This window comes from Eschrichtius robustus, chromosome 18 (genome assembly GCF_028021215.1).
Source record: "Eschrichtius robustus isolate mEscRob2 chromosome 18, mEscRob2.pri, whole genome shotgun sequence".
Classification (NCBI taxonomy): Eukaryota; Metazoa; Chordata; class Mammalia; order Artiodactyla; family Eschrichtiidae; genus Eschrichtius; species Eschrichtius robustus.
The window spans coordinates 72,073,156-72,095,384 of NC_090841.1; the positions used below are offsets into that span (position 1 = coordinate 72,073,156).

The 22,229-nt window shown below is 40.9% G+C and overlaps 1 protein-coding gene across 6 annotated transcripts in view; it reads right to left on the reverse strand.

Moving 5' to 3' along the window:
* Window positions 1-22,229, reverse strand: part of NALCN (sodium leak channel, non-selective) — a 279,498-nt gene that overhangs the window by 125,685 nt on the left and 131,584 nt on the right. The window lies entirely within an intron of this gene.

The window sequence follows — 22,229 nt, forward strand, 5'->3', positions numbered from 1 at the left end:
AACACACATACATGGAATCTAAAAAAAAAAAAAAAAGGTTCTGAAGAACCTAGGGGCAGGACAGGAATAAAGATGCAGCAGATGTAGAGAATGGACTTGAGGACGCGGGGAGGGGGAACGGTAAGCTGGGACGAAGTGAGAGAGTGGCATGGACATATATACACTAGCAAGTGTAAAACAGATAGCTAGTAGGAAGCAGCCGCATAGCACAGGGAGATCAGCTCGGTGCTTTGTGACCATCTAGAGGGGTGGGATAGGGAGGGTGGGAGGGAGACGCAAGAGGGAGGAGATATGGGGATGTATGTATACGTATAGCTGATTCACTTTGTTATAAAGCAGAAACTAACACACCATTGTAAAGCAATTATACTCCAATAAAGATGTTAAAAAGAAATCTCTAATGAATTTCAAGTGGAAGCTACAGTGAAAAATCACACTGTTAGCAGTAGGATCTGGAGGTGAACGACTAAATGGAGACTGGCTATGCAGTCTGGTAGGAGCAAGAAGGGGTCACGACAAAGTCAGAGTTGTAATTATAAGCACATTGATATTCCAAGGAAGGAACATCTCTGAATGAACAGAAGTAAAGTGGGAAAGAAATGCACTGACTAAAGAGACTGCAATGATGTTCACTGAATGGAGAAGGAAGGTTTTGAAAATCATAAGCCTGATGAGTACCTCTTTCTAATCGTAGTGTGATGTATTCCTTGGGTATGTGGGAGCAAAGCGAAGGGCGCGAACGAGGGTAGAGGGTGAAAGCCATAAGACCAGAGTGTGAGGAAGTGAGCTGTTCCAGGGATGATGCAGGAGAAAACACATCTAAGAGCAGAGAACAAGGTCTTGGATCACTGAAGGGTCTAAGCACCTCTCTGTAGGGCCACTCAATTCACCACCAGCCCTTCTCAGGATCTTTTGCTGGTTTCTCCTCAATTTCCGAATCTCTAAATGTTGCAGAGCCTCGGGGCTTGGTCCTCAGATCTCTTTCTTGTCTCTCAACACTCACTAACTGGTTGATCTCATCCATTATAATGCCTTTAAATACGGTCTATGTACTGATGACACCTGCATCTGTATATCCAGCCCTACATCCGGAATCAACTCCATATCTCCACTTGGGTGTCTAGCTAACAGGGATCTCAAACATCACATGTCCCAAATCAAACTCTTCAGGCCCTGCTCCCTAAATCTGTTCTTCTTACACTTCTTCCCGTCTTGGAAAATGACAAATCCATTCTTCAAGTTACTCATGCCAATGACCTCACAGACATCTCTCTGGTCCTTCTCATTTCCTCACATCCTACGTCCAATCTGCCAGGAAACCCTGCTAAAGCCACCCTTGGTTCAGGTCTCAGTTCCACATTTATCCCCAATATTCCTTAATATTCCTACCAAAGCATCTAATACTGTAGTTTCCCTCTTAGTGGCCTTACATTTTGGTGCTGTACTTTCTTGCCATAAACTGAGATTGGGAGACTTGAATAAAAATAAGATCATCAAAACGGGGAGGAAGGGGAATAAACAAGTATTTTTACAGCATCTCTTTTGTTCAGTTAGCACCCCTTACACACTGATCCCAGGTGGGGTGAACAGCATCCCTGGGACCACGCTTCCACCAGGGCCGCCGAGGGCCCACACCATAGAGTTGGCTGGTTCCTCAATGACAGGACATCCTTCTCTCTCTCTCAAGGCCCCATTTCGGACCCCAAATCTCTTTCTGGTAGATCTTCTTAGAGTTAGGTGAAAGCAAAGCAAGGGTATTCTCCTATGTTGAAATAACAGGCTGAAAGTTCTTGTCTAGACCTTGTAAAGTAGTTCTTAGCTTTTAAAATATACATATCATGGATGCTCTTTGATAACTTGATGACCCAAAGCATGTTTTGGTTTTTAGTATGTGTGGATATCAATTTAGGTTAAGAAAATTACATATTTTAAAAAGTAGGTGAGTAAACATCTAGGTTTTCGTTAACAGAGAGAGAGCAGAAAATGCAGTATGATTCTATTTGTAATATACGTATCTAGATATGCTTTGTGTGCATAAAAACGCTTGAAAGCCTAAACAATAAACTTGGAACTCTGAGGACTGGAATGGCAAGGACTGAGGAACTAGGGAAGGGGGTAAATATTCTTATTTTTGAACTTTTTAAAGTAACAGCTTTGTTGAGATATGGTTTATATACCATAAAATTCACCTTTTGAAGTAGACAATTTAGTGGTTTTGTTTTTTCACAGTTGTGCAACATCACTACTACCTACGAACTTTTTCATCATCCCCCCAAAACTATGTACCCATAGTGGTCACTCCCCATCCTTCCGTCCGCCAGCCTTCAGCAACCAATAATACGCTTTCCGTCCCCATGGGTCTGTCTACTGTGAACATGTTCTATAAATGGAATCATATAATATGAGGTCAGGGTTCATCCATGCTGTACTCTGTATCAGCACTTCGTTCCCTTTTATTGCCAAATTATGTTTCATTAGATGGATATACCACATTTTATCTACTCATCAGTTGATGGATATTTGGGTTGTTTCCACTTTTTGGCTATTATAAAGAATGCTCCTGGGGCTTCCCTGGTGGCGCAGTGGTTGGGAATCTGCCTGCCAATGCAGGGGACATGGGTTCGAGCCCTGGTCTGGGAAGATCCCACATGCCGCAGAGCAACTGGGCCCGTGAACCACAACTACTGAGCCTGCGCGTCTGGAGCCTGTGCTCTGCAACAAGAGAGGCCACAATAGTGAGAGGCCCGCGCACCGTGATGAAGAGTGGCCCCCGCTCGCCACAACCAGAGAAAGCCCTCGCACAGAAATGAGGACCCAACACAGCCAAAAATAAAAATAAATAAATAAATTTAAAAAAAGAATGCTCCTACGCACATTCATGTATGGGTTTTTGGTGGACATAAAAATTACGTTATACTTAATGTATGTTTTTTACTGTGTATTAGAACACATGTAAAACATATATTTACTTTAAAAACATAGACATTAAAATTTTTTAAAATGTGGTGAAGAATACAACTCAGGTCATTGACATACAACTTTCATTTTACAATATAATTTGCATCTATCTTATCTATCTTAAGCTGGTTTCCAGGACTCTTTCTCTACAAAAGATTTGCCTTCAAAATGAAATGCATTTGATAACTTATATAGTAGCTCAACCTTTTTACTGAGGGTGTCCCTGCTGTGTCTTACTACCAGTCAGCTGTAAAATAGAAGATTTGCCTTGACAGTATTCACTGAGTACAAAAGGGACACCTCCTTCAGTTTTAATTGCCTTAATTATTCACCTACTCAATCTCCTTGCTTCTTTTTTCCCCATTCAAATAGGAATAAAATGTAGAGGAGTTTTATCTTCTGAAAAACCCACTGATCTCACAATCCTTTAGTATTTCGCTGTATAGTTTCATTTAAAACTTATTCAACTATTCAAAGTTCTAACAATATTTAAAATGACATCAATACACAGCAAATTTTGGACCTACCTAATGTTGGAGTTAAATTTCTAAAAAGTACACTGGTTGGCAAAATCATGACCAACAAGGTCAAGGCCTTATGGAGAATTAGGGGTTGGGAAAAACCAATAAAAATGACATTAAATGCATTTAAAAACCTACAGTAAATAAAAGCTCTAAGAGTCACCACTTACCGTGGCTAAACTAAGGTGTCCATAAATACAAATACTGTGGATTTGAAATCTGGAGTAAAACCATAGTGCTGTAATGTTAAAGCCATTGGCAATAGCCATTTCTTTACTTCAAATTTCTCCTTGTCTGGTTTAGATGGAATTTCATGGCCTATCAATTCAAATACACTCTTCTCAGTTCTCCAGACTCCATCTTCCTTTTTTGCCAAACTCTCAGGAAACATGCCAACTCCTAGGTGAATCTAACTCTTCATGTCTGCACCTCTCCAGCCCCTCCACTGGTTCCATATGGAGACGGGCTCCGTTCCACCCTGGCCTCCAACAAGACCTCAACACTGCCCAGCAAGCCTCAGCCATGAGCTTTTCAAAACTTCTCATCTGGGGCTTCCCTGGTGGCGCAGTGGTTGAGAGTCTGCCTGCCAATGCAGGGGACACGGGTTCGAGCCCTGGTCTGGGAAGATCCCACATGCTGCGGAGCAACTGGGCCCATGAGCCACAATTACTGAGCCTGCGCGTCTGGAGCCTGTGCTCCGCAACAAGAGAGGCCGCGGCAGAGAGGCCCGCGCACCGTGATGAGGAGTGGCCCCCGCTTGCCGCAACTAGAGAAAGCCCTCGCACAGAAACGAAGACCCAACACAGCCATAAAAAAATAAAAATAAATAAATAATTTAAAAAAAAAACCAAAACAAAACTTCTCATCTAATCTAACCTCACCCACCTCATCTCTGCCTTCACTCTCAAGAGGTGCCCTTCCCAGAAGGCAGAGCCAAAGGAGAGCAGTTTAAAATAGAGGTTGAATGAGCTGAGCATAAAGACCCTGGCCCTCTGTGAGTTGTAGGGCAGGGACGTAAAGAACCAAGTGTTCAGCTCTGCTGTCACAGGGCCTGAGTTTGGGATTAAATCGCTGACTGGCTTAGCGGCTCTGGCACGCGGCCAGCCTGACACCAATCTTCCTCAGATGTGCCATCACATTATCACTCTCTGAAGACTGTTTTAAGAATCAAAATAAAGCATGTGTGAATACTTTATTATAAACATTAAAGGGCTATACAGATAATAGTTGGTTTTCTGTTGGTTTTTTTGGCTGTGCTGTGTGGCTTGTGGGGTCTAGTTCCCTGACCAGGAATAGAACCCGTGCCCCCTGTAGTGGAAGCATGGAGCCCTAACCACTGGACCACCAGGGAATTCCCAAATAATATTTTAAATAGTGATTTAAAAATCTGTCCCAAGGAAAAACAACTTCAATTACACTAGTTAAAATTTCAGAATTCTTGTATAGTTCTTATGACTTGAACTTTTTACATCATATACAGTGTGATTCCATTTTTGTAAAGCCCAAAATAATATATGATAAATTATATTTTTAAGAAGATATTTCCTTTAGATACATGAAAGTGTGACAGTGCTTTTTATGGCATCATTTTATTTCATCTTTGAACTAAGTGATTCCTAAGAGATCTTCTAGCTATAGGTGTCTACTGTCCTATGCTCTCAATTGGTACTGGCAGTCAATTGGAAAACTTTGTTTTTATACAATATACTTTCTGGTCTATTTTCCTCGACTATACTTTCACTATAAAAACTATAGACTAAGGTTACACTAAATGTTTTGATACTAATAGATACTATAAATTGACTTTTAGTGAGTGCTGTCAAGGATAAGAGAATTTACTGAATAAACAGTAAAAATCGTGGTGTTAGCAAGTGGACTGAAAGTAGGGGCTTAATAAAATACTAGCTGTATGTGCTCTAAGCCATCGCATATACTGGAATCTTAAAACGCAATGGAAGACTGACTGAAACTTGTTGTAGGGCCTGGAGAGTTCTGAAGAGTTTAGTTACTAGTGACTTCTACATGACAAAGTTTTTGGAGCTATCTCTCTCCATATAAGAACTCTTGAAATTTGAGATCTGTTGAAATCAACTACCCTTGTTGTTAACAGAAGTGAAACATTAAAATATTAATTTCTCTGTAAAATGACTGTGCCTTATTCCTTGTGATTTAGAAAGAAATAAAGTTGAAACTGGTGGTTTCAATTAATTCTGTGACTGCCTTTTATGTTGGCAAGAAAGACTGAGCAGTTCTTTGCCTTTATTTTTTTTTCAAAATGAACCCACATTATTTATTTTGCTTTTATAATTCCTAAAATATGCTTGTTGCCAAGCATTCCATTTAAATGAGTAAAAAGAGAGAGAGGGGAGAAAAGCCTGTTTATTGGTCAAATTTTAGACTACTGTGGAAAAGTCTTGCTGAATCTAGACTAATGTAATTGGCCTTAAATGTCAAAATGAGCTTGAATGTAATTAGAAGCAAAGCAGAAATCAAAATGTTATGCCTATTCCAGCAGCAAATTACTTTAAGTAGAGTCTACACTTAAATATAATTTCAAGAGTAAAAGGAAAGATGGCAGAAGCTCATTTGCAAAAACTAGTGAATCTTTTTCTAGTTATGAAAGTGAATGTAGGTATATCTGATCATCTCTTTTCTTATAAATGGCGTGCTTGGGTTAACTTCTACATATAACACCATAAATGACCATGTAGACCAAATCATAGATTTGTACAGTCTCCTAGGATTCTTTCAGGGTAAGATTTAAGAACATGAGAAGAGACACTGAGCCATGACAAGCATTTATACAGTGCTTCGCAGCCCCCAAAGCAGTTCATTGTCCATTATTTAGAGTAATTTCAGCAATAATCTTTGTGTTAGTGACTGTACATTTTGCAGATGGGTAACTGAAGTACAGAAGCCTTAATGACTGATCCAGGTTTGCAGGTAGCAAGCGATGTTTCTGGGTCTCTAGGCTGGAATCTGTTGATTTCAAATTCCTGCTGTCCTTTTGGATATTACAGGTAACAAGACATCTTAAGATCTAGTCATTGCTGATCTCCTTTCCTTATCTAAATTACTAAAACAAACAATGCTCTAGTCTAAATCATATTTAAAATTGTTACCTCCTTTGTCTAGCACAGTACTGAGTACATATCTGAAACTCTGTATTATGCTCAACTGGTTAATAAAAATTAGATATCTCCAATATTTTTTATGTTTTGCTAAAATAAGCTTCACTTGTTACCATTTTTCCAAATGAAAAAGACACAACCTTTTCAATTTCATGAGAATCTAAAATTCCAAACTGTCTTTTAATAATAAAAATATTTTAATAATTTAAGACTTAAACATTAAAGTTCCTATATTAGAAACATTTATCTTAAGGAAAAAAGATCGAGAGAAAATGAATGAACTTATATTTTCCCCCTAACAATCTTTCTTGCAGAGCATGATATTTTTAGTTGAAAGGTATACTTCCCACCGATTATGTTAAAATAATTTTGAAATGCAACCATCTAGCTGACAGAACAAACAGCTGTGAAAATGAGACCTGGAGATTTATGCAAATAGGAGACTTCTGAATTAATTTTCCTCATAGAACAGACTGTCGAGTTTCTTGAAGTCTTTATGCCCTATTTCTTAATTAGCGATTTTGCTAATGTCAGTCATATTAACTTTTCATAATGTAAATGACGCATTTCACTGGCAAATATGTGCTATAAAATTGCAGATGGAAGTTAATACTTTACTTTGGGTGCAAGAGAGATCTAGTAACATATACAAAAGAGACAGTGCTCCTAAGAACACAGATGTACGTCTTACTGTGAAATAAAACTGAGGATTTATTCAGAAAACCTTCGTAACTAAAATACCACCGAGTCTACACAGGGAAGTTCCCAGTGTTTTTTTTACTATCCATTTGTAGAACTATGCCCAAGAACAAGGTTTTCCTATTTGGCTTCAAATAGAGAGCAGCATCAGTCAGAAAATGCTTATATTTTTGCATACTAAAAATCCCCACACTTCGGAAATAGTTTGCCTATTTTTTGCTCTCTTTTAATGGGCTTTGATTTCTCATTTCTCTTCAATCTAAGTTCACAAATAGGAAGTTTCACTGCAAATTATATTGTCTGCTCTTTTCTATTGCAAACATAAATTTCAAAACCTTGCTTCTATCTTGATAGTGCTTATTTAGTACTCTAACGCCTTGAAAATAAAGTTGATAGTTGTTTACCAATAAATATTTAATTGAAATGACTTGAATTTAATAAAGTTGATTTTATAAGTCATAAACTAAACTTTGTCTTATTATACAACTGAAATTAGTCTTATACAATTTGCATATCCCTGTTATATCTATAGCTATACTTTCCTTCATTTAAAGTTTTATCAGCTAATGTTCTTGTTATTTTAAAAAATGAGACAATTATTTTTCTTACTGATGTGTAATTATAAATTAAGCTTTTATATCTATCTATCTGCCTACCAACTTACCTACCTATCTCCATTTTTTTAAACCAGGAAGCCATTCATTGTACAAAATTTGGAAGTACAAAAAGGCATAAAGAATAAAATAAGTTACTGTACTTTTTAGAATTTGTTGTAGAATTTGAAAATTCTACCAGTTTATTTTTCCCTAGGGATATACATGTACTGGAAACAAAACTGAATCCAGCTGCAAATATAGTGCTGTATTAGGGTTCTTTGCTTGATTTTTGGTCATCACCACTTATGTCACTCATGACTAACCTCATTAATCATTCTGTAAAAATACAGTTTTGATAACTGTATAATACGCCACCATATTCAAAGTTTACTTAGACATTCTATTATGATTGGACATTCAAGTTGTTTTAAAATTTTCACACTGATAAATAATGCTACAAAGAGCAATTTTTTTGAAGATCGATCTTTGTGTGCACTGTGGATATTTTCTTGGGGTAGGCTTATAGAAATGCAGTTACTAGATCAAAGAGTAAAAATGCTTTTTAGTGTCTTGATACATAATGAAAAACTGATTCTCAGAGAAGTTACACAAATTGCAATGTGTGAGAGGCTTTTCTGTTGGCAATGAGCATCATCATTAACCAAAAACCAAAATAACGAACAAACCGTGTCCATTTGACATGTTCTTACTAACATGTATTACAAATTATGGTTGTACCGTCACATTTTCCTTTGTTTTTAAAAACTACCTATGGTGATTATTTTTGACTTGTTTGAAAATTCAAATGTATCCTTCTTCTAGGCCTAAAAAGTCCCTGACCATCTAAGATGAAAGATGGTATTTTCTTTGCTTTCTACATTTTTACGCTTTAAATGTCTTTGCTCTAATTTATCAGGGAGTTATTTTGGTACATAGTATGAGAGGGCTTTGGTATCCCCAACATTACTACTAATAATTAGTCTTTTAATCATTCATTGTGATCCTTTCTTTGTCATATGTTTTTTCAATGGACATATATGTTTGCCCATTCATCTGTATGTTAACCCTAAATCATACTCTTCTAATTATTGTAGCCGTATACAGTTTCTTGTCGGTTCTCACTGATTTTCGATGATGTTCCTCACTGCTTTTTTTTTTAATAGCATCTATAATGTGGGGAAAATACTTCCTTAACAGGGTAGTTTTGGGGATTCCATTACATATATGTAGATATCTATGTATGTATATGTGTATCTCTTTCTTTCTATAAATGTCTATCTATGAAAAGTTCTTGCTATAAGGACCTCACATGTAAAAAATACTTAAATCCAGTAATTATTACTATTAATAATAATGACCTCTGGCAAAATGTTTCTCTAGACTTAATCAGAGATAATTATGCTTCTCTAGAAACTAGCTTGTTTTTACCTCATAATCATTGTTTAATCCACTTCGGTGTATATTTGCTCTAGGAAACATGGACGCCCTCATGATGAACTTTAGGTTTCGTTTTTGCTTCCACTGTAATTTTGATTTTGTTTTCCCTTTAGATTAATTCTTTTAAGTTCTGCTTAAATTTATTGGACCTAGGTATAATTCTTGTTGGAAACATTATAGCCTTTTTGGATTAAGGCAAAATAGAATAAACATTTCTTTCCCTGTATTGCTCAATTGCTTGCAATTTAAGTCTATTATTATTTATTTAGTTGAATAATGCAGAAATTTGCATTCTTCCTCATGCTCCAAGATAGTATTCCCTTTCCTTTATTTTGTTGCACCTTTCCATAATCCTCCAATTGGTTTTACTTCCTTTTTTCAATCAACCTGAAACGACATGGCTTATCCAAAGAGACACAAAGTGTGACATTTGCCTGCATTGTGAGTGGAATTCTCTTTTTGGTCATTCATATAACCATGCATGCTTTATTGTCAAATTTCTAGAGTTTTTCTTTCAGAAATGTATCCAGTACATTTCTGTTGGATTGAGGTGAGATTTTTGACCTTTCCCCACTGCCTTATTCCTGAGATTCTGAATTGAATTAATGGCACATGGAAAACTAAAATAACAACAAAAACAATACTACAGACTTAAGTCTGAACTAGCTACCAGGGTTCTTTCTACAGCTAGTCCCTGCCTGTACTGTTTTTCCCCTTTTGTATTGCACAATGTTAAGACTACAGGATGCAACCCATCCACTTCCACTTGCCTAGTACAGCTCCCTTCGCCCCCTCACACCCCACCCCCCCATCTGCACACACAGGCACTCAGCTACAGGCATGCTCACTCGCAGGCACATGTATATTTTTATCCCGTCTTGTTTCCTGGACATCAAGGTTTTAACACTGATTCATAGAGAAGATGTTTGAGAAGGCTGGAGAGAATCCTCTGTAGAGGTAGGCAGTTGCACCCAAGGGGTGGGCAGTGGGGAAAGAATGAATCTATACATCAGTCATTAAATGGTTCTGCATTTAGTCCCAGATGTGAAATAGTGAATGATAAGCTATTTCAGATTCCAGCAGTAATCTTATTTATAATTTTTTACTTTTTGCATTTTTGTTGAAAGTTGCAAAGGGTGAGTAAAAAGAATAGTCCAAACCAGAATGGGGGTGGATTTTTAAACTTTCAGTGCAATACAGAAAACTGAATGCTTTCTGTACAGTTAATGCCCAATGATTTACTGAGGGATCCTTTTATGTTGGGCTATGTGATTATTGCTAGGAATTTAGTGTTTCATGCTAAGAAGCTGGATTTCTGCGCTATTTAAGAAAAACACTAGCTGCTCCTGCTTGTTGATTCCCTGTTACATTGTCAGCACAATGTTAACTAGTCTGAATATATTATATCCTTTAAACTTTCTAATAATCCTCTAAGATATTTACTGTTGTTCTGTTTTTATTACATGCAACCACGAGAGAAGAGTCGAAATGTCTGACTATAGATTGTATTTTTTTGTAGGCAAGACTCAACAAAATATTTAAAATATAGTTAGCTTTTCATCAGTGAAAATATGCTCACAGAAACTCATCTTAACTGAAGGAGACACACACATATTCCTCATTAACAGCTCTCACTGGTTTTTGAAGTTGGTGCAATGGAGTAGACTGATTATTAAAATAATATTTATGTCATATGGTAACTACTAGTTGGAAAACTACAAATAAGATTGAAATGGAGCAGGACCCTATGGTCCTTGCCCCTCCATGTCCTCTGCCTGCCTTTTGTTTGTGGAAAAACTTTAGCCAAAGAATAAGTTTAATCAGAGAAGTGAGAAAATGCAGAAACAAAGGAAAACAGTCCAAGGAGACCAAATAATGATAGTTTAGTCATCAAGCACAGTCAAGGACATTTAGTTCCTCCTTAAGGACTGTAGATAATATTCTGTGCCATATCCTGTGAGCTGTCTAATAGAGACTGAAACCCCCGCCAGGTGGAAGAAGTTAACTGCACGATGACCAGGCTATAGCCATGACATAAGCTGCCACAATTCCGAGAACAGGCCTTAAAGAAATGGGAACAAACCGACCCTGGAACTGAAGATTGACTGTACCTAAAACAATCAAGATGACGCTGGTCAGACCACCGATGACCAATGTCAAGATGACGGTCAGAGCTGACCGTGCTGTTTCTGCATGGAGCCCCCTCCCTCCGCCTATAAAAGCTCTTGCCCCTTGATTGCCAGTGGGGGGAGTCGGCCTTTGCACAGGAGTCCGCCTTCACCCCCCATTGCCAGCATCCGAAATAAAGCAAACTTTCCTTTCCACCAGCCTGGCCTCTTTAATGGCTTCTGAGCTGCAGACAGCTGGACCCCACTTTCAGTTACAAGATGACTGGTAGAAAACTACCAAAATACGACAAGGTGCAAAAAAAGGTTCTCCCCCAAAGAATATGCTTCTGGAATCAGGCGTAGGAATAGAAGGATGCTTCATTCAAGAAATGTAATAATTCCTTGAATACTGAAGCTCAGTGGTAAATGATATCAACACACAGCCACAGGAAAAGACATGGCCATTTCTGTGTGATTCATGCTGCGTTAAAATCATCCTCCAAGAGGAAGAGCACAGGATAGTATTTTATCACTACGCCACTGATGAATCACCACAAATATAAATTCAGATAGAAGCCAAAGAACCTCAGATGCCATAGCAGAAAGGAAATAGAGTTAATTTTTCAGGTTTTAAGAGGGAAGTGGTTACATTAAGCTATATATTGCATTACTTCAAAATTTAAACCAAATTGCTAGTTTCTATTGCAGGGCCATGTCCAGGCATGGATGACAATTTGGCTTAAAGCCTCAGATGGGACTGACTTTATGAGACTGTGGAAGATTTGACACAATAGTGGTCACACAGATAAAATAAAAAATTACCTCCCCTACTGCCCTGAAGATGCCAGAAGTTCCTCAACTGATCGTAAATTTTTGTCTTTGGTCAATAAAGGTGAGTTTTGTTCAATGAAAAACCTCCTCAGAGAAATAACTTTTTTTTTTTCAGTGTAAACTTCCTCAAAATAGCTCTTCCACTATTTTCCAGGAAAAATAACAAAGAAAGTAAAAATCTGCAATGGCTCCCCCGTGTCACAATCCCAACCTCGGAAGACACCCAATGGTCAGGCTCCAGCCCGACACTGCAGTTCCTTTCACACTGTGATTCTCCATGTCTCTGATTTACTCACTCTGTTTTCCTTACATAGAATACTCTCATTTAATGCCATTACCCAAATCCTCCTGGGGAATCATATTTACCCCTGATGACAACTCTTCACAGAGCTCTGCAGACTTCCTTCCCTGGAAGCAATCTCTTCCTCTCTTATTAAAATGAAACGATAGTTGGAAGCACAATACATAGCATATAATAGGTTCCCAGAAATTTTTAAATATACTCCAGGATATCTTTGATATTTCTTTACAACTGACTACATCTATTGGAGCACATTTCACTTTCTGGCTTGAGCTCCTTCTTATGTTTCTACTAGGGGATAAGTTGAGTTCGTCCTTATGTGCTCAACTCTGCTGCAAGTGAAAGTTTAGTACGTTGGTTCATGTGCGGCCACCGCATAGCTCCATCACATGGAGAATGCTGTCTGAATTATAAACAACAAGAAAATAGGCACACAATCTATTTAGTCTTCACTGTGAATGGATGTATGCAGTATTTGTGGAAAACTTCCGGGGGTGTAGCAGATGAGGGGAGTATAAACATGAGGATATAAGAAACAAAGTGAAGATAATATCTGTAATGCAAGCAAATACAAAGAGATGTATAAACATGAGGATATAAGAATGAAAGTGGAGGGACTTCCCTGGCGGTCCAGTGGTTAAGACTCTGCGCTTCCAATGCAGGGGTCGCGGGTTCGACCCCTGGTCGGGGATCTAAGATCTCACGTGCTGTGCAGCGCGGCCAAAAAATAAAATTTAAATAAATAAATAAATAAAAATAAAATCTCAATTAAAAAAAAGAATCAAAGTGGAGATAATATCTGTAATGCAAACAAATGCAGAGAGATGTGAGGCTGCAGATGGGGAAAGCAGACGCTAGGATGCCTGGCCTTGGGTTGTGCCTATAGAAAAAAAAATAAAGCTATCTATCTGAAAGATAGTCAACAGAGTGGTTTTCTTTTTTCCTTTTTTGTCTCAAAAATTTATAACAGAACCTCAGTGTCTGATCGTACATGAGAAAAAATGATTTAAAAACCATAGGAGGGCTTCCCTGGTGGCGCAGTGCTTGAGAATCTGCCTGCCAATGCAGGGGACACGGGTTTGAGCCCTGGTCTGGGAAGATCCCACATGCCGCGGTGCAACTAGGCCCGTGAGCCACAATTGCTGACCCTGCGCGTCTGGAGCCTGTGCTCTGCAACAAGAGAGGCCGCGATAGTGAGAGGCCCGCGCACCGCGATGAAGAGTGGCCCCCGCTCGCCACAACTAGAGAAAGCCCTCGCACAGAAATGAAGACCCAACATAGCCATAAATAAATAAATAAATAAATAAATAAATAAATAAATAAATAAATAAACAATTAAAAAAAAAACATAGGAAATTCTAGACAACATGCAACAGACATCCTTTAAAAGGCCTAGTTAAGATCTAGGAATATAATGGAAACTCCAGGACCAAAAACTAACGGGCAGCTTGAGTGAAGAAAAGGCACCTTCCCTAGGGGATTTATGAGCTCTGCTAGACTTTGGTTTTTATTTTTTATTTATTTATTTTTTTTAAAAAATAAATTTATTTATTTATTTTTGGCTGTGTTGGGTCTTCGTTTCTGTGCGAGGGCTTTCTCTAGTTGCGGCAAGCAGGGGCCACTCTTCATCGCGGTGCGCGGGCCTCTCACTATCGTGGCCTCTCTTGTTGCGGAGCACAGGCTCCAGACGCGCAGGCTCAGTAGTTGTGGCTCACGGGCTTAGTTGCTCCGTGGCATGTGGGATCTTCCCAGACCAGGGCTCGAACCCGTGTCCCCCGCATTGGCAGGCGGATTCTTAACCACTGCGCCACCAGGGAAGCCCTAGACTTTGGTTTTTAATGTCACGTCACACAAGGGGCAAAGTCACGGACCCTTGAAAGGTGGAGATTGCTAAGCTGGATATTTACTGGGCTTCACTGGAGGCTGACCAGAAAAAAATTCAATGGGAAAAGGAGATGAAAAGGGAGCATGTGTGACTTGACTTGGGCACACACATGTGGAATCGTATGATGACACAGCTGGCCCACAGAACCGTGGGGAATGGATAGACCAGTCAATAAATGGTACTGTGACAATGGGTTAGACAAACAGGAATAAGATTGTTCCCTATCTTACTACAGCAGCCACAAAAATCAATTCAGGTTAAACGAAGAGCTAAATGTTTAAAAGCCAAACAAAGCCTGACAAGACCAAATACTGCTGAGTTGAAGCTGAGAACATTCTCATATATTACAGATGCCAGATAAATTGGTAAAAGTACTTTGGAATGCAAGTTTATCACTATCTATTAAAGCTGAAGATATCTTTATTCTAAGACCCAGCAATTCCAGTCTTAGCTTCATACCCTAACGGTATCTTCACACGTGCAGAATTTCACAAGTGCAGAGTTCAGATCTGTGCAAGTTAACATGCAATGTTCAGAGCAGTGCTATTTGGAGTCACAAAACGTTAGAAACACACCTCTCAAACCTGCATGCATTAGCTTTCTATTTCTGTGTAACAAACCACAAATGTAATGGCTTAAAACAGCACTCACTGATTATCTCACAGTTTCTGTAGGTCAGAGGTGTCGGCGGGGTGTAATTGGGTTGCCTGCTCAGGGTCTCAGATGCTGAAATCAGGGTGTAGGTTGGGCTGCGGTCTCATCTGGAACTTAGGGTCTCCTACCCTCATTCGGGTTGTTATCAGAATTCTCTTCCTGTGGTCGTAGGCCTGAGGGTCCTGGTTTCCTGCTCACAGCCCCCAGAAGCCACCCTCAGGTCCTAGCCACATGGCCCTTCACAACATGGCAGCTTACTTGTCCAAGGCCAACTGGAGATCCTCTCTTGTTCTGAATCATTCTCTTCAGAAAGGGCCCAGTTCCTCTGATTAGGTCAGGCCCACCCAAGATAACCTCCTTTTTGATTCACTCCAGTTCCATCATTAGCAACCTATTCCCAGGAGTGAAATCCCATCATATTCACAAGTCCTGCCCAAACCCAAAGGGAAAAGATTATGCAGAGGGTCAGATGTCCTGGAAACCCATTTTAGAATTCACCTACCACACGGGAGAACGGGAAAATAAATTGGGCAGTGTTTCTCTGAATAGTGCTCTCTCTCTGTATATATATATATAATATGGTGCAATGTATAGTTGTATGTTATACCCCAAGGGAAATAAATAAAATATAGCTACAAGTACTCATATTGGTAAATCTCACAAACAGTGTTGAGCAAAAAACGCAATTAGCAGAAGAAACAGTGCAGTATGAGACCACATGAGGCGGGTTTAAATTACGCAAAAAGATATGTGATTCTCAGCTGATGCCTATATATGCACTCAGGGCATAAAGGGATGTACTAAGGACAAACATCAAGTTCAGAAGAGTGGTTCTCTATGGGAAAGGGAGGGGAGGGATGAGGGGCACGTGCTCAAGGACTTCAGATCCATTGCTAATCTGCTTTTTGAACCGCATATGGCCACGGAAGAATACATTTTATTATTCTTTATATACCTTTGTGTGCCTGAAATATATCATGAACAATTAAAAATACATGGAAGACCAAACAATAAAAAACAAAAATTAATAAAGATTTCGGCAATATAAATTGAACTAATTATCCTTTTGAAGATAAGGTAAATCCTGAATTGATTAAAAATGTAGTCAAACTCTCTTCATCTGGCAAATGGTGAAAAAAATTAAGGGGCAAGTTGTTTCTTCAAATTTCTCAGTAATTCTTTCAATGCAACTGAAAGCATGATTAGCCATTCTGGTCGTGAGAGGAAACAGGGAAGTTAATTTGTAATTAAGTGTTTTATAGTATTGACTGCTTATATTCTTTAACTGCTTTGGACATGGTTTTATAAGTGAAAATTCAACAGAGCAAGTAATTAGCATTTAGAGAATGCAAATTAAGAAAACATATCAAATAAACAGTATTAAAATTCAAGTAACCTGTATTATGGAGGGTAGTGTATTCTTTATGAATAAAAACTATCCCCATTTGTAGGAATGCAAAACAAATGAGGTCTGCTTATTGTTATTTTAGTAGGAAATTAAAAGGAATAAAGATATTGAGCTATTTAAAGATCTACAGGGGATGTTTATTGCAAGTATTTTAGCAACATAGAAGAAAGTTTCTTCATATACTAAGTAGAGGGATAAACAGAACAAAAACAGTGGTGAAATTGCGCACATGAGCTTTTGTCGGGCAACCAGGAGAAAATGCAAACTGTTTTTGTCTTTGTTACAGAGAGATGTGGCTCTTGCCTATAGCAACCTGTCTCATGACCTGTATGGGCTTTTCCTTCATGAAAAAGCTAATCTAATTGTTCTCCTTATAATACAACCTATTAGTCCCAACAAAACAGGAACGGCAGGATACTGCCTCAGAGCAGGACTTCATCTTATTTCTACTTAGCAGTGTGTCTGTTTTGTCCAAATTAGAAGAGAAAGTTATTGGCTTGAGATGACAAAGTTGTTTTATTAAACTGTGTCCATATGTCATTCCTTTTTTTCCCACTGAAAACATTCAGGCTCCTTTGCTCCCTCTCACCGGGTTTATGCTGAGGTTCCTCTGGCTGTTTCCTCTCTGTCTCTGTGTCCTGAAGCTGCAGATCCCATGACACAGTGTTAATAAGTGTTCTGAGAGGTGTCAGGAGAGAAGAGCGCAGCGCTGCCAACTTCAAGCTACTTGCAGTCTAGTAAAGAGGATGAGACCTTGCATACGTGTCGATGGTGTGTGACAGAAGTAACCATAAAGATGGGAAGCAGGAACCCACTATGTGCCAGGCCCTATGCTGGCTGCTTGGCAGGTCCTATTTGGGCATCTTGGAAAGGAGCTGGGACCCAGATGCTTCCGGGAGAGAAATTAAACACCAGCCCTCCTCCTACTCCGTGTCTATCTACACAGCCTGTTTGCACAGGGCATATGGGAGCTTCAGAGGCAGAAATGAGCGAGAGAAATCTCGTCCAGGTTTTGGGTCTGACCATTGTAGTGGCTTCTGTGGTTGTCTCCCCAGTATCCATTTCTTCCCCTATGATGAATCCAAGCCAATCACCTTGACTCTAGCCATCTTGCCAGCGATTCATTTAGTAGTGACCAAGTGACCCAATCCTGCCGGATGAGAGATGAAAGCTGGTTTGCTGGGGGGCAGGGGGAGGGAGAAGGGACTGGGAAAGGTGTCCTTGATTCTAAGAAGGAGATCTGGGCGGAGGTGACCCTCCTTCTTCTAGATTTTATCACGAAGCCTGAAAATGTTGCATCCGTTTTGTTAACACATGAAGACAACACATGGACAGGGAAACTGCTTTGCTTTGCTAGGGCTGCTGGTACCCAAAGCTGGGTGGCTTCAAGCAGTGGGAATGTATTATCTCACAGCTCTGGAGGCTAGCAATCAGAAATCAAGGTGTCGGCAGCACCTCGCTCCCTCTGAAGGATTCTCCTTGCCTCTTCTGCTTTGGGTGCTTGCTGACAATCCTTGGAGGTCCTTGGCTTGTAGATGTCATGACAATCACATGGCCGTCTTCCCCATGTGTGTCACATTGTCTTCTCTCTGTGTATGTCTGTCTCGGTGTCAAAATCTCCCCTTTTTATAGAATATCAGTCATATTGGATTAGGGTTCACCCTAATGACCTCATTTTAACTTGATTATCTCTATTTCCAAATAAGGTCACATTTTGGGAGTACGGAGGGTTAGGATTTCAACACATCTTTTGGGGGCACATAAGTTAGCCCATGACAACAACTGAGAGAATTTCAGTGAAAGACCCGGAGTCCTGGCTTCCTGAAGTCTACCTAATCCCTTGAATTTTGTGAGATAAATTTACTAATTGTTTAAGTTAGTTGGAGTCAATTTTCTGCTACTTGCAGCCAAAGCATTCAGACAGAATTATGCAGACATTGCTGATGGGATGAGGGTAAGGGCAGTGACGGAGGCTGACAGGGGTCTCGGAGCTATAGACAACAGCAGAAGAAGGCATCTGTCCTGTTGAGCCTGATACAGTGTGGAAGGATCAGAGAGGTTTGTTTTGGTCCAGGACGATTATTCATTCTTCATCCAAACACCTATTCACCAGCTACCCTGTGGCAAGGATTGTGCTAAACATGGAGGATTTAAATGAGCAAGATAGACGCCGTTAGGACTTCCCTGGTGGTCCAGTGGTTAAGACTCCAAGCTTCCACTGCAGGGGGTACAGATTCGATCCCTGGTCTGAGAACTAAGATCCCACATGCTGCGTGGCCAAAAAATTAAAAAAAAAAAAAGATAGACACCATCTCTGCCTTTGAAAGGTGTGTTGGGGGAAATCCTGAAATATGAGCCCGAAGAGGTAAATGGGGCCAGAGAGAAAAAGATACTGAAAACCCTATTAAAATGTTTGTTATCTTGAGGGAAAGGAGAATCTTGAAGCATTTTAAATAGGAGAGTGTCATGAGACAATTTACATCGAAGAAGGATCAGTTTTACTGCCAATGGAGCACAGGCTGCAGTGTGGTACCCACTGGGGAACCGGTGGATTAATCCTAATCCCTTTAGCATCCTTCCACCTTTGAGTATCTCCAGAAGCACCCGGGGTCTTCCAGTGTGGGTGGAGCTGCACCAGAGGGTCACCGCACTGAGCGGTTACTTACTGTGCCCGGGTCGCTGTTGTCTCCTATGCCCCTCTGCCCCTCCAGGGTTCTCTTCTTGGGATTTGGAAGGGAAACCAGCTTCCCAGGTCCATGTCAGCTCCTCTTCGAGGGGTCTCGCAGCAGGTTGCTGGAGCCCAGGATACAATCAGGTCCAATCAAACCAGTGTTGGGTTTTACATCTAGTCCTATTTCTCTAGAGAGACTATACCCCCCCCCCCCCGGATGGCTGGGTCAAGGTCAGGTTCCAGAAACAGCCAGAGGAATGACCTCCCGGGCACAGATGCTGGGTCCCCTTCGCCAAGAACGCTCCTCTCTTCATGACCGGTCCTCTCTTGAGCCTCTCACGCCTTCCCGCAGTTACTTCCTGCATCCCATGGCCCTGTGTGTGATGGGGGTTGCTAGCCTCCAAGACGGAGCGGATCCAAGTAAAGATAATACAAACAATTGCTGATTTTAAAAGTTCCGATTTTGCATTGGGATGGATCACGTGATTTTTCTTACAGAAAATCTGTTCCCCTAATGTGCTGTGCTTTGGCTAATAATATAATTATCCAACCTACCTCAACACCCAGCCACTGAGTAATGAGGGAGATGTCCCATGAGGATGGAAGGGGGCAAGACCTGCAAAAATCTAGCATCGTCTGCCCTGTGTTTATAATCACCTTTCCTGATCATTTCGTATCAGGCAAGTGCCACCAACGGATGATGCTTTATTTGGCTGGGAATGATAATGATGGCTTTTTGTAATTGTAATCTTTTTAACATTTCTTGCAAGATTTGATTATGTTTCAGGAATTTAACTCTTAATTGCATTCATATGCAAGGAGAAATCTAGTCACTTCCCGTGTCAATGCTGTCAGCTGCTGTATAACTGATTAGGGGCCCCATAGTCGCTGGCTGCTTTCATTAAGGTGGTCACAGTAATCAGGCGGAAAAGCACAATTGAGTAACTGGAGATCTGAAAATGCAATGCTACTTGATTACAATTATGGCTGGAAAATTAGAGCACATCCCAAGGGGCTAAGGCAGGACTGGATCTAAAGCAGCCTTGTCTTTAATACAGAGTAGCCTCTGTATTATGCCAATTTCAAATATATTATATAGGATATCACTTTTTTTAATGCTTTCTAAACCCAGAGTTGGGTCGTTTTTGTTTATCATTCAACACACACAATGCTATGAGGAAAATACCATTTTTGCCTGTATTTTAGGTGTGAAAAAATAAAAGCTTAAAGAATAATTCATTTGGTGTCATATAACTAAAAAGCGATGGAGCAAGAAGTACAGACTCTTATCCGCGATGCTTTCATATGCAGGCCCACAGCCCTTATTCACAGCTTCAGTACTCAAAACATTTTGAAAATACCCAAAGGTGTTTTGTTTGGTTTTGTTGGTAGCTCATTTAGTGGCAAAAGTCTGATCTGACCTAAGTCTTACTTATTGTCTTTATTTACCCTTCTTTGTCTGAAGGTTGATGTTTTGCTAGAGAAATATTAATGTGTTCGTTACAGGGTGCTGATTCAGACAGCTGTGGAGGGTGATATCACCCTTACAATATCTAGAATATTCTGCACTCCAAAAATCATCTGGCTCAAAGAGGTTTTGGGTAAAGGATATAAAGTTAGTGGGGTGAAATGAGAGGAAAGGGCAAAAAAATGAAGATAAGGTATGAAATTCAGATAGGTCTGTGTAATAAATAAAGGGTTGCTACCATCTAGTACCCCTTCCCCACCCCGGGCCTGGAACAGTGGCTGACCCTTAGAGGGAGCTGAACTAAACTGGCCTGAGGGCTGGACGGTCATGATAATGAGGATGGTAGTCTGCCCTCTGTGTTTACCCAGTGAGGGGGCAGTGAAGGGGCAGCCTAAGAGAAGGTGGCCTTGACGACAGCACTGTCATCTTTGCTTACATCTCTCTATCCCTGGAGGAAGAGCTGGTCCCACTGTAGAGGAGTCTGGCTCCAAGCCGATCCTAAGTGACCCGACCACGGCCAGGGACCAGGCTTTGCCCGGCAGGCTCACGGGGAGGGGAGGGAAGCTGACCGCCCCCCACCCCCCACAGTCTTGGGGCGCAGCTGTGCACTGCAGCGTCTGCAGGGAGTTTCAGGCAAGGACTCGGCCCCCAGGCTGCCCCGCTCCTGTGCACAGCGGCATTCCTGGCCCGCGTGCCTTGTTCGGAGGTCTCCCCGCGCGGGGGCCTCAGCTGAGGCACTATTCTCCATCCTGACTCGGTACATTTTCACTTCTAGCCCTTCCTCTAGTCATACCCGTACCCCCTCCCCGGTTCCTAAAAGGGCACGAGCTTTGTTCAGGGCTCCTGGGCAAAGATCCCTCCCTCGTCACCGTGCCAGGGCTGGCCCACCTGCCCCTCACCCAGCGCTGCCCAGTGGGCAGAACGGGACCTGGGCAGCGGTGCAGGTTCCTGCCTGTTGCTTGCACTGCGGCTGAAAGTGAAACAAGGCTCGCTGTGCCTTTCGGCTCGGCTTGCTGTCCTACAAGACCACCTCGACACCTGCCCTGTGCCAGTGCCCTGCAGGCTGCCTTCGGGAACCTTCTGCCAGCGTCCTCTTTAGCTCACACATCTTTATTGCCCTCTCCTTGCGCTCTCTCACTGGCATTTAATCATGATCACGCTTTCACCAACTTAAAAGTTCCTTGGCTTTATGTCCTCCTCTTGTCAGCGGCTGTCCTTTCTCATTTAAGTTCTGGAACAAGACACAGCTCAGTTCAACCTTCAGCACATGCTGTCCCCATGACCCAGAACACTGTTCTCTGTGCACTTCATCTGGCTCCATCCAGCTGTTCCTCACTAACTTCCTCTTCCAGGGAGTCCTCCTGGATTCTTCCATTCCTGGTTATGGACCTCACCTCTGGGTTCCCAGAGCACCTTGTGTTTGCCTTTATCAAAGTCTGTCATGTTTTATGTCTACTTACTGGTTACCCACCCTCAACTGAGAATACTTGAAGACTAGAGACTTAATTGTTTATGTCTCAGGATGGGCAACACGGCCTGGCTCTTGATAGGCACTCAACAA